Raw genomic sequence first — 14007 nt, forward strand, 5'->3', positions numbered from 1 at the left:
ATTCTGCCATTAAAATTGCTAGATTTTTTAGTTGAGTCCATCGAACCTACTATCTCTTTCAATTTACTCCTAAACCTTCATTAATTTCTAGACCGTAATGACTATCAAGTGTGACAACTGATCTATGGCGTTTAGAACCACAAAGGATTGAATACATGGTTCTTATAATTCATTTTGTTGACCGTGATTGGAAGCTACAAAAGCTAGTCTTGGGGTAGTGATATGATACAAACTCGCATTGAGATTGAAAATGAGTCGTAAGATTGCCCGATTGTTAACTTAAGTAGCTAGCTCATTTAAGAAAAATTAGCTAAGTTAAATAAGATAATTTGTTTAGGCAGAGGTTTCAAAACAAATAAAAATGATGGTAAGATGGGAGGTAGTCTTAAAATAAGATAGAACCTTTAATAATAGTTAAAGACTCAAATCTTATAGGTTTTAAGTTGAAAATGAAATGCTTGAGAACAAACCGAGACCCACTATCTAAAAGAGATAGGAACCTACGGTATTGAGTTGAATGCCACACCCAAGCTAGTGATAAGTTTAGAAACAATTCAAGATTAACGACACTAGTTGCTAGATAAGTCAATTTTAATCTTGAAAAACTAAGAGAGTGAATAACTCACAAAATAAGCTTAATTTCATTCAGGTTCAAAAAGTTCTTAACAAAGGTAACATTTGAGCTATTTATAAGCTGAATAAGGTCCAACCGAAAGCCTTCTAATGATTAAAATTTAATAAGCTGAAGTTGACTTAGTTTTCAGCTGGAAAAATTCATAGAACATCTACAATGATTGGCTGTCCATTGAGGTGCCCGAACAGCCTTGTGTTGTGACCATTGATGCGCACGATGAGCCTTGTCCATTGGTGTGCATGAAGAGCGTTGAGCTGGATAAGCTTGGTTCGGTTTATGACATTGAAGGCTGGAATTAAGTTTCTATGGAGATGTCGCATACATGCACAACCATTGAATGAAAAATACAGCAACCTAATGGTCATGGTGTGAACAGATGGTAATGAAAAGGCTTTGCATGTGAACAGAAATAATCGAATAGTCAATATGATTTGCTGGCTATTCAGTTTAAGAACACATTCAATAGGATTCATTCCCTTGCCGAATGGTCATCTAGGAATGTGAGAAATTTAGCTCCAAGGTGCATCTATGACCAAATGCATGCTTCTCATTAAATGAGTTCAATGAATCGGCTAAGTTCATGCATGTCCCGTAGCCACCCTAAGCAACCTGTTTAAGACACATTAAACCATCGTTTAGGACATCAACTAAACAAATTAAACACATACAATAAATATGTAATTGACTAAGACAAAACATAAATTAAATCTATCCTAAATTGAACATATTTATTGAACAACAAGACACGATTTTAATTTGTAATGGACTAGGACGAAACATAAATATGCAGCATATTAAAAACCAAATAAAGGCACATAAAACATTCAGACAAATAATTAAGCTGTAGGAATTAAAACATAATTAAATTAAAACTAAGTAATTAAAATATCTAAGAAATTAGCAGTTGAACTAGCTAGCTATAACAATCTCAGCCTCGAGTAAATTATAAGTATCTCTAGCTGAACCGTCCAACACTTGATTCATGAAATTCTTTTTATCTTCTTTCCAAACTCGCTCTACCATAGCCGAAATAACATCCTTGAATTGTTTAGCAAGGGCTCGAGTAATCGATCCACTAGGTAACTTGATGGAGTCTTAATTGGCTTCAATTGGATCCGTAGACGAGTTCGTATCATGATAGCTCTAGGATATGAAGTTATTTTAGTACTTTTAAAACTTACATTTCATTCAAGTTAATAGTGGTGATAACATTTTTGTAGTTATTTTAATTATATTTCTGTGAAGTAGTAATATTGAAAGTTGTTATTTGAATAATGAATTTTAGTTTATTTATATGCTCAAACATGAAATTTTAATCCTTGAAGGTGGCTGATGGATTTGGAGAAAAGAAATAGTTGAAGTTCACATGCTAAAGCTCAATGCTACAACAATGCTGCAGAATTAGACCAACGAGATCATGTAACACCCAAAAAAAGGGCCTAAGAGTTTTAGGGATATTTTAGCAATTTTAGCCTTAGAGTGTTCGAAATTTTGTGACATGGTGTATCGGTAATGCTTTCGATTATGGTTTTTAGAAAATCAAATCAATTTTTGAAAAAGTGTTTTAGAAATTAAATTTTCGAAAGAGGACTGATTTGTAGCAGAGTCAAAATTGTGAGCATTTATGCCACAGTTTTACCAAATTTTAAAATTGAACCTAATCTTATCGCCACTTATAGTTTTTCGAAAAAGCTTTTCCCCAAAACATTATTTTACCGTACTTACCCTTCCAAGTCTTCCCCAATTGAATTTTGATTTCCAAATTTTAATTCTATTGATTTCTATCATTCCCCAAGCCATTTACCTTTATAACTCTCCAAGAAAAAATCTAAAATACCATAGATTTCATCATCTTTGTCACATGTGAGTTTTTCGAGTTTTCAACAAAATCTCTATTTTTTCCATAAAAGGTAACCATTCATCTACCCATTAGTTTTTAATGTTAATTAGTCTTTAAAATTGAATTATTAGTCATTAAATCACTTTTTTTGATTAAAAGCTAAAAATAGAGTCGTTAATGGTGAATTTCAGGATTTTGAGTAAAAATGTGGTTTAAAGTGTTTTTCAATTAGTTTTGATACGATTAAGAGGTTTCCAAATTTGTTTCAAAGTTTTATTAAATATTTCTTAAGTTTTAATGAATTTTTGGAAAATAGCCATAAAACATGTAAAAAAAGTCGATACCATGAATTGAGTATTTTGTTATAGTTTAAAGGTTGGGAATTAGTCGTAGGTGAATTATAAGATGAACAAAATTTGTTTTGGGTGAAAAGACTGAGTATAGAACGAGAAATTAGAATTTAAAGCTTGCTTTGTTAATGGTTTCAGTTACATGAGAACTTAGTTTATGCTTATGTTTTTTATTGCTTGTGGTGAGTCTTTGGCTAATTTTTTTAATATATTGTTGTGTGAATTTATTGTGTTGAAGTTTCGGATTCGCTAAGACCATCTACGAGCTAAGAAAGTATAGATCAAGCTTTTGGCTTCTCAGGGAAAGCGTATTGGTGAATGTTTGGAATCGTTGCTCGTAGGCACGAGTCATGTGTTATTTGAGAACCTAGTAGTAGCCTAAACCCCTACTCTAAATTCTGAGTGTAAGCTTTATCATATATATGTTTACCTTATGATTTATGAGCTTATGTGATTATAAAAGTGTCTATAGTGATAAGATGCTATGTCATGTGATATGTGGTTATGATAGCTATTGTGAAAAGTGCAAATCTATACATGATATAAATATGTGAAATGAAAATGATAGAGTTTTGCTAAAAATACAAATATGCAGTGATAGTGCATGGATAATTGGTAAATGATATGTGTTTGTTTTCATTTATTTTGCCTTGTGATCTTGAAACCGTTGGATATAGTTGGCATGCCATAGGATTGTGAGTACTCACCTATATGTACAGTGATTTTGGGTGTTGAGGCCTTGGCACATGTTGGAAGGATAAGGGAATGTGAGCTAAGCTCTATTCAATGTGGCATGTGAGGGGAAATAAGCAGAGTGTTAGCTATACGCTTTACTTGTGGGATATGTTCGACTCTATGAGTCATTTGGTGTGATTGGCAATTCGTGTATTCGATGTGTGGTTATAGTGCCCATTTTATGTTTCATACCTCAAGAGCCAATTTATCATTATACATGATTGTGTGAAATATGTGTTATGTGATATATGCTTGAATGAGTACGTAAATGCTATGTAAATGAACTAATAGATAATGCATGAACAGGTATTATATGACACTAGACATAAGAATATTGTAATTGTATATATATGGTTGTTTTGTGGATGCATGATGACATGTTTGTGTAGTGGTTATTCTAATCATTCACTGAGCTTGTTAAGTTGATCCACTCTTTTCAACATATGCATATTAGTGACGTTTTCGTATAGGCAGTGTAGTTTTTAGAATGAGTGATCCAAGGAAGACTTGTTAGTATTTCGTAAGTGTTCATTATTTATTTACGTTTTGGGGAATGAGGCAATGCGGTAGACCTGTTTATAGTCATGTTAGTTATGAAGATTTTGCTAGTTATTGCTTTTTTTATGGGGTTTGAGTTATAAATATGCTTAGGTTCATGAACATTGATGATGGCATGGTGTTTCTTGCTCAGACACGTTATGACTTTTTGAACTGTTAAATTTAGTCGTTTGCATGATTATTTGTCAAAGTATTTGATGCATGACATTTAGAAACTAAATTGGAATGGACTAAATACTTTTGTATGCTGTATTTTTTTATGTCTGTAGTAGAGGTATCAATAATCGAGTTTTAAAAACGATACCTCTGTGTCTTGAAATGTACAAGTAAGTTAGTATAGAGATTTGGTATCGATACCTTTGCTCGAGTATTGATACTCGGGGTAAATATATCGATACTCTATGACAGGAACTGATAATTTTTGACACTATGATTTTTGAGCGAAAAACAAAATGCAAGTTTGGTATCGATTTTCTAGGTGGTATTTATACTACTTAAAGAAAATATCGATACCCTAGGGTCAGTATCGATACCTACGTGTTTGAATTTGAAATTTTGCTAAGTGGTCCAAATGCTTGAATATTTGACATGTTAAGTTACATTGATGTATGTCTAACATGATTTAATGATGATTAATGCATATATGTCTAAAAACATGTGCAAATGTTATGAATGACATGTGTCGGCCTTAAAATAGTGAACATTGTAATGTACAAGTAGTGAGACGATGGTGTGGCATCTTTATATTCAGGCTCGACGACCAGGCCGGGTATAGGGTGTTATAGATCGAGATTAGAAATTTTACATTTTTGGATGTCCAAATCAATTTTTCGAGCTTCAGAATACTTTTCAACCCAATGTTGGAGATAATTAATAGGCTAGGACATCCAAGAAGGCCCAACCCATTTTTGAAAGTAGAAAATAAAGGGAAACACCTAGTCTACATCTACCTTAACCCCATGGAGAAAATCAAGGGAACTACCAACCAGCCTAGAGAAAATTAAGGAAACCACTTACCAGCCTAGAGAAATTCAAGGAACCGACGCCAAAAAATAGAAAACAAAGAAGAGAAAGTAAAGAGAGCTCAACAATATAAATAGGGGCAAGAAGTTGTGGGAGACACATACAAAATTGGAGAGCAGAAAAATTAAAACACAAAGTGAGAACATTAAGGCTGAGAACGACGCAAAGAGTTTTTGAGGAAGCAAACAAGATCTACCTGCAGAGAACCATGGACATTTAGCTAATCATCCTTTCTTTCTCTTATCTATTTCTTTCTCTGCTGTTTTCAAATCATGGCTGGAACTTGTTTGTTGCTTTTCACTTTAATGATAATGACATAAATTTGTTATGCTAGAATAATTATGGATCCTTACCATGAAATTATCGATGCTTTGCTAATAACATTTTGTACAAATGGTTGTTTATTCATTTGAGTGGTTTTCAAGTTAATACTTGCAAAAGAGTAGCTAATATTAGTAAGCAATTGAAATATATTTTTATCTAAGAAGACAGTAATCAATAGACATACAACTCAAAAGGTGCATGTTTAATTCTTTCATTAATTACATTGTAACGGTATAGGCATATATTGTTACCTTGTATAATCCCTAGGAACGATGCATGAAATTGTGATCTTCAGGTTAACTTGGCATAGACATATGTTAAGGTGATTAAAATATTTAACGTAGTGATTGTGAGAGAAGCCTACATCTAGTGGTTTTCGAATTAGTAAAACTACCATATCGTTGTGGCATCATCGGAACATTCTACAGAATTGCTTTTGATGATTGCATGTTAGGGGAGAAAATGCTCTAGCCTTTCATGTCATTGTTATTGAAACTTGTGTCATTTTTTTCACTGCTATTACATTTTGTGTTATTGTTTTAATTTTTTTTAAGTTAAGTACTTAGTTAACTTAATTCACTCATATATTTGTACTTACCAAATTGGTTATTAGTTAATTTTACAATTATTGATTTAAAGCAATCCCTATAGAGACGATAACTCTAATACTCACTACTTTATTACTTGTTGATGACTATGTAGACTTGCACGTCAATAGAAAATCTCATGAAAAGTCTTTGGTACCATTGTCAGGGACTATTTTAGTTATTATTTGTGAAATTAATTATCTTGCAATTTGGTTTAATTTTCTATTATTCTTAATTTAATAATTTTTGTGACTTTCCAAATGCTATTTTTTATGAACGAAGACTATAATCTTGGATTACTTCCTATTAATCTAGAGATCAAATGTACTTTTAGAAGGAGAAGAAGAGAACAAGCAAATCAGAGACAAGCTGTAGAGATGAATACTACATAGTAAGATGAAAGAGAAAGAGCTGTAAATAATGCTCAAAATCTGATCATTTTTGTTAACGACAGAGATTGTGCCATTCTCCAATATGTTGTGCCTCTCTTCAATGAGATTAATCACGGTATTGTGAGACATGAAATTGAGGAATCTCAATTCAAATTGAAGTTGGTAATGTTGCAAATACATCAAATGGTGGGCCAATTTAGTTGGATGCCTACTAAAGATCTGCACTTTCATCTACGCTAATTCATGGAGGTGAGTGACTCATTCAAATTGGCCAAAGTGACCAAAGATGCCTTGAGACTGAAATTATTTCCTTACTCTATGAGAGATAGAGCACTTGCTTGGTTAAACTCATTACCACCTGATTCAATAACTATATAACAAGAATTGGTTGAACGATTCTTGATGAAATATTTTCCTCCTATCAAGAATGTCAAACTTCAAAATGAAATCATTACATTCCAACAACTTGATGACAAATCTTTATATAAGGCTTGGGAGAGGTTCAAGGAGTTATTGCAAAAGTGTCCTCACCATGGTATTCCACATTGCATTCAGTTAGAGACTTTCTACAATGGTTTCAATGCTCATACGAGAATGGTGGTAGATGCTTCAGCAAATGGAACCCTTCTTTCTAAGTCCTACAATAAATCTTCTGAAATTCTTGAAAGAATTTCTAGCAACAATTATCAGTGGCCAATTACTCGAGTAGCCACAAGAAGAAGAGTGGTAAGAGTGCATGAAATTGATGCACTTACTTCTTTGACAGCCTAGGTATCTTCCATGTCTTCTACGCTTAACAACATAATTATAAATCGGTCCAATGGTAACCCGATGGGTCGCAAGAATCTATGAACAACCATTCTGGGAAAATGTTAAGAGTTGGTTGAAGAGAAAATTGTAAGAAAAAGATTCTGTAGAGGTATTTCCTTTGAGAAGTATCTTTGGGGTTATGTGAGGAAAGATAGACGAATATTGTTTAGTAAGATCTGAATTTAGTCAAGTAGTGAAAGGGAAGTTGGTACATTAAGACTAACTATTGGAATATAAGTGCATGTCCAAATATTTTGAAAGTGTTCACCCAAAATAGGAATGATAGGGTAGGTATGGAAATTAGACTACAGGCACGCATGCGATATTATAATTTAACCTGCCAGTGTATTCTATATTAAAACTCACTAAGGTCGTGTAACATACAAGTGTTATGTTTATGTTTTAGGTATTGTGGTAAGAATGAATGCAACAAGAGGGATGATGCCAGGATTACACCAAGGAAGCGGCGAATTGAGTTACTATGCATACAACAAACTATTTGGGAAAGTGGCGTATTGTAAGATTACGCCTTAATGAGTCTGTCTTTAGCAAACTTTTGTGTTGTAATGAATTGTAACAAGTCTGATGTATTATTTTTATTTATAAATACTTTCTTTGTTTCTTTGATATTGAGTCTTTATATAAAATGATAAGAAATATGTCTTAAGGAGTACCCATCAACTGTTTTGAAATTTTGCTAAGTGAAATGTGAAGTAATACCCGAGATCTAGACTCAGTAATTCAGCTCTGGTTGAGGGTGTTATAATCAGGTTTTCTATAGCGGTTGTTTCTTACAAGAATTCACCCTGTCTAGTAAAAGAAAGATCTCAGCTACTCAAATTGACAATTCCCAGACTTGGTTCCATAGTGATAAATGCAAGGGAGAGGTTCGAATCTATCTTCAAGAATCAACAGATGTTCCTAGACAAAGGTTTCATGCTAGTGTGCAATGATAGTGTCATTGAGCCACCATTCATTCAAAAATCAATTGACGAGTTGAGATGGAAGCATATATGAGATGTTAGACGACCTTCGAATGTTGACATTGTTCGAGAATTTTATGCAAATCATATTCCATCCACAACAGCAATAGTTTGCGTGCGAGAAAAAAAGATATCTCTAACTTTAGTAGCCATTAATGATTTATTTAAATTTTCAAACATTGACGGTGATGATTACTCTACCATGCTTAAGAACGTTGATTGGGAGATTCTTAGAGAAGTGCTGAAGGAAATTACAGTTCATGGAACTCAACGGATAGTCTTGAGGTAAGGTAATCATTCTTGTCAAAGGGAAGTTCTGACCCTACGGTAAAAGTTTGGTTCTACTTTATTCGATCAAGCCTCATACCCGTATTACATGATTCCACCATATCGATGGTGCAGATAATCATGTTGTATGTCATCTTAACTGAGAAGTCCATCAATGTAGGGAGTGTAACACTCTAGGCCCGACCTACTTACGGGTCCAGGTACCAGATGATAGAAGGACTTGAATAACTGGCCAATACATCTGAATCAATTATCATTTTATTCTTGACTATTTAATATACACATTAACCTATACCATCATATACATCTTTTAAATTTACTACCTTACTACCTTACTTAAAATTTTAAATTTAAAACTTAAAAATTTCATGACGTGACTAAACCCCCAAGGCGTAGCTTCTAGGAGTGCCCCTTTATACGCACGTTATGACTACAACTTAGTTTTTCCTCAATTTAGTGAAGTCTGGTATGGTTCTCCCCCGTAGCCCTTAATTTAATCATTTACTATAACACTCCTAACCCGTATCCGTCGCCAGAATAGGTTTACGGAGCATTACCGTAAAACTGTAACATAAAAATATACATTTGAAAACAATTCATTAAACATAGCATAATCAACTCATATTCATGCATATCATCCCTTATTCAAGCCCTCGAGACCTTAGAAACACTTTAGAAACGATTCAGGACTAAATCGAAAAAATTTAAAACATTGAGGAAAAAGTTAGAAAAACTTAAACTGCAGGGGTCACATGGCTGTGTCTTGGGCCGTGTAACATTCGAAATAGGGACACACGGCCGTGTCCATGCTCGTGTAACTCTCTGACTTGGGTTACATAGTTAAGCCACAGGCCCGTGTGCCGGGCCGTGTAACAAGAGGGGACACACAACTATGTCACATGGCCGTGTATCACAAACTGCTGAGACACATGCCCGTGTCTTAGGCCGTGTGGACAAGAAAATGGCCAAAATCAAGCCATTTCTTTCACCCATTCAAACATGAAGCCACAAGAAACTTGCACATTTAACCAAGACCTTAAACATGTCCAAATTATGTATAATAAGACCACTTCAATAGGCTATTTAACTATTCAACCAATATGCAATATAGGCACCTCAAACACATAAATCAAGCAATATGCAATATAGGCACCTCAAACACATAAATCAAGCATACCTAAACATGTGCATACTTAACCATTCATCAACCGTTCACAACTAACTTATTTCCATACCAAAACATACTACAATTGACACATATCAAACTTCATCATCACATACAAAATTGGTCATTCAAAACATACATCAACTTAGCCATATCAACACCAACCATTAAGGCTTTAAAATACCAAAATTTAAAGCAACATTTACATGCCATAACATCAACTAAACATTAAACAAAAGTTCCCCTATACATGCAATTATAATCTTGACAAAAACATCAAAATCTACAGATATAATTGCTGGATAGTGTGATAGGTCTCCGATGAGCTTCCTAACTAGACGAGCTTCTGATTACCTGTAAATCATAGGAAAGAAAACTATGTAATCACATAATGCTTAGTAAGTTTGTAAAACATAAAACATAACTTACCATTTCACTAATAAACATGAAGAATAAGCATTATAAAATCCAACCACAAGCTTGGCATAAGCTTAAGCACCAACAACAACAGATGTTAGCATATTCAAACATGATTCACATGAATTTAACATAGGTAAGCCATCATACACAAACATGATTCATTTGAATTCAGCAGTTTTCTTAACATAACATATCTCTAATGAAACTTACCATTTCAATCCATTTTATACATGTCATGGTTCATGTTGAACACTTACCATTTCTTTCCTTTTCATACCCACTAAACCATTTAGAATATCATCGGATATGCGGGATATCTCACATGAAATGTGCTAAACATATTATCGTAACCTTTCCTTTTCTTTACATCATTGCTCACACGAGCTGTGAAATGGGCCTTCCCACACGAGCTACGGGTCGGAATGTAAGCTACCCGATGCTGCTCACACGAGCTGTAGAGTATCCACAACAAATGCAAGACCTCAGCCATCGGTAGGACATTCAAGACCAACACCCAAAACATGGAACCCTAATGACATGTCATTTGTATCCTACGAATTCTTAAGGTTCAAATGGGGCTCGATAGACATCATGGCATAGTTGGACTTTCACCATTCAATTTACATAGCATTTAACATATTCACATATCATTTACAATAACATTAAAGCGGTATTTAATCATACGAACTTAACTTGATGATTAAGGCGTAGAAACGAAGTCGACTAATCCGAAGCTTTAGCTTTATCCTGGTCTAAATCTGTATGAGGCCTATCTTAATCTAAATATACAAATTCAGTCCATTTAATAATTCTTTCCTTCAATTCAGTCCACACTTTATATTTTTGTACAATTACAAATTAGCTCCTAACATTTTAACCTTTTTACAATTTAATCCTCAAGCTCATAAGTTGAAATTTAATCATTTTCATCCCTAAACCAAGCTAGCCGAATCACCTAGGGAATTATATCAACCCATACAAATCATCAATTCACAATCTTACCATGATATTTTACTATTTTTACAAATAAGTCTCTAAATGATCTTTTCATCAAAATTCACTTTACAAAACTTATTTATTTATCTACAATGACTCATAATCATTTATAAAACACCAAGAATTATGCAATAGTATTCATGGAAAAACCCTAATTCTTTAAAATTTTTGTAAATTAGTCCCTCGGCTAGCTGATTAAGCTACAACGATCCCGAAAACATAAAAATCATTAAAAATGGGACAGAAACATACTTACATGCAAGGGGAGAAGTCAACCGAACCAAGAACCCTAGTTATGGCTTTTTCTCCTTAGTAAATTTGGTGGAAGAACATGGATAAGATGATACATTTGTTCTTTCTTTTAATTTTTAAGTTAATTTGTTAAATTACTAATTTAAACTTGACTTATAATATCAAAATCACTTAATTTGTGTCCATAAAAGTCCACTAACGATTTGAATGGTCTAATTAACACCTAAGTCCTCCCACATTAAAGTTTCATAGCCATTTAACCCTATTAGCAATTAGAACTCCAATTTTGCATATTTTACAATTTGGTCCTTTTCACATAATTAAACATGAAAACATTAAAATTTCTTAACAAAATTTTAACACGACCCTAATATAGTCTCGTAAACATTAAAATAATAATAAAATAAATATTTACGCGTCAAATTTTTGGTCTCAAAAACACTGTTCTGATTTTACTGAAAACGGGTTGTTACAACTCTCCCCCTTAAGAAATTTTTGTCCCCGAAAATCTTACCAGAAAAGAGGTTGGGGTATTGCACTTTCATAACTTCTTCTGGTTCCCAAGTAGCTTATTCTATACTATGTCATTGCCAAAGGACTTCCACTAAATCTATGCTTTTATTTCTCAATTCTTTAACCTCTCGAGCTAGAATTCTTACCGGTTATTCAGTATACATCATATCAGGCTGAATCTGGTCATCAACAGGTGAAATTACGTTTGAAGGGCCTGATCGATACTGTCATAACATAGATACGTGAAATACATTGTGAATCTTTTCTAACTCTGACAGCAAAGCTAATCTGTAAGCTACTTGCCTAGTTATCTCAATGATTTCATACGAACCGGTAAACCGTGGACTTAACTTTCCTTTACGACCAAATCGAAGAACTTTCTTCCAGGGTGACACTTTCAAGAACACTTTGTCACCGACTTGAAATTCAATGTCTTTTCTTTTCAAATCTGCATACGATTTCTATCGATCGGAAGCTGCTTTCAAATAGTCTCGAATCACTTTAACCTTTTCTTCAGTTTCTCGTATCAAATCAACCCCGTGAAGCTTTTTCTCACTGAGTTCAGTCCAATACAATGGAGTTCCACACTATTGACCATACAAAGCTTCGTATAGTGTCATCTTTATGCTCGATTGATAATTGTTTTTGTATGTGAATTCAACTAACGGTAAAAATCTCTCCCAGTTGCCTTCGAACTCTAAAACACAACATTGAAGCATATCCTCGAGTATCTAAATCACTAATTCAGACTGGCCATCGGTCTGAGTATGAAATGCGGTGCTAAAATGCAAACGAGTACCTAGAGCCTCATGTAACTTCCTCCAGAATCGAGATGTAAACCGCGGATCCCTATCAGAAATAATAGAAACTGGCACCCCATGTAATTTGACAATCTCAGCAACAAATATCTTTGTTAATCTCTCGAGTGACAATGACCCAAATAACATCTTTCTTCCTCAGAGATAAAGGCAATACCGATACAAAATCCATTGTAACACATTCCCATTTCCACTCTGGAATCATCACTAGTTGTAACAAACCAGAAGGTACCTGATGTTCGACTTTAACTTGCTAACAAACTAAACATCTCGATACGAATTCTGAGATCTTTCGTTTCATACCTTGCCACCAGTACATTTTTCTCAAATTACCATACATTTTATTGCTACTAGGATGAACAGACAAACTACTATTTGAGCTTCTTGTAAAATCTTCTTAACGAGATCTGAATTTCTCGAAATGCAAATTCTGCCTTTAAAATACAAACTATCATTGGATCCAATCTGAAAATCTAAATCAGGAGTTGTCTCAATCCACTTCCATTTAGCCGTCAATATATCATCACATTTCTGAGCTTCACAAATCTGTTGCAAAAACGTCGGTTTAACTTTCAACTAAGCTAAAATCGAACCATAATCAGTCAACGTCAACCGCATGTTCAAAGCTCGCAAAGAAAATAGAGATTTCCTACTCAAAGCATCAGCTACAACATTAGCCTTTCCCAGATGATAATCAATGATTAAGTCTTAGTCTTTCAATAACTCGAGTCGTCTGGGCTGTCTTAACTTTAGATCTTTCTGTGACATCAAGTACTTCAGACTTTTATGATCCGTAAAGATATGACATTTTTCTCTGCATAAATGGTGTCGCCAAATCTTCAAAGCAAATATGATCACTACAAGCCTAAATCATGTGTCTCATAGTTCTTTTCATATGGCTTCAACTGTCTAAAAGCATATGCTATCACTTTGCCCTCTTGCATCAGAACACGACCCAAACCATTTAACGATGCATCATTATAAATCACAAATTCTTTACCTGACTTTGGCTAAACTAATAGTGGTGCCTCGGTTAACAATAATTTCAAATGATTAAAGCTTTGCTGACATTTCTCAGACCACTTAAACTTAACATCTTTATGCAACAGTCTCATCAACGGTGTAGCAATCATTGAGAATCCCTTGATGAATCTTCTGTAATATCTGGCTAAACCCAAAAAACTTCTAACCTTAGACACATTTCTCGGAGGTTTCCAATCTATGACAGTTGAAATTTTGCTTAAATTTACTCTGATGCCCTCGGTCGATACAACATGTCCCAGAAATCTGACTTCCCGAATCTAGAACTCATATTTACT

General features: G+C 34.0%; 1 long non-coding RNA gene and 1 other non-coding gene across 2 annotated transcripts; one reads left to right on the forward strand and one right to left on the reverse strand.

Moving 5' to 3' along the window:
- The first annotated feature begins 5256 nt into the window (after positions 1 to 5256).
- Positions 5257 to 7875, forward strand: LOC121222207 (uncharacterized). Its single transcript, XR_005919311.1, has 2 exons — positions 5257 to 7214; positions 7660 to 7875. It is a non-coding gene; the product is annotated as an uncharacterized lncRNA (long non-coding RNA).
- LOC121222736 (small nucleolar RNA R71) lies at positions 6876 to 6982 on the reverse strand. The gene has a single exon (XR_005920106.1). It is a non-coding gene; the product is annotated as a small nucleolar RNA R71 (small nucleolar RNA).
- Positions 7876 to 14007: the final 6132 nt, after the last annotated feature.

This window comes from Gossypium hirsutum, chromosome D10 (genome assembly GCF_007990345.1).
Source record: "Gossypium hirsutum isolate 1008001.06 chromosome D10, Gossypium_hirsutum_v2.1, whole genome shotgun sequence".
Taxonomy (NCBI): domain Eukaryota; kingdom Viridiplantae; phylum Streptophyta; class Magnoliopsida; order Malvales; family Malvaceae; genus Gossypium; species Gossypium hirsutum.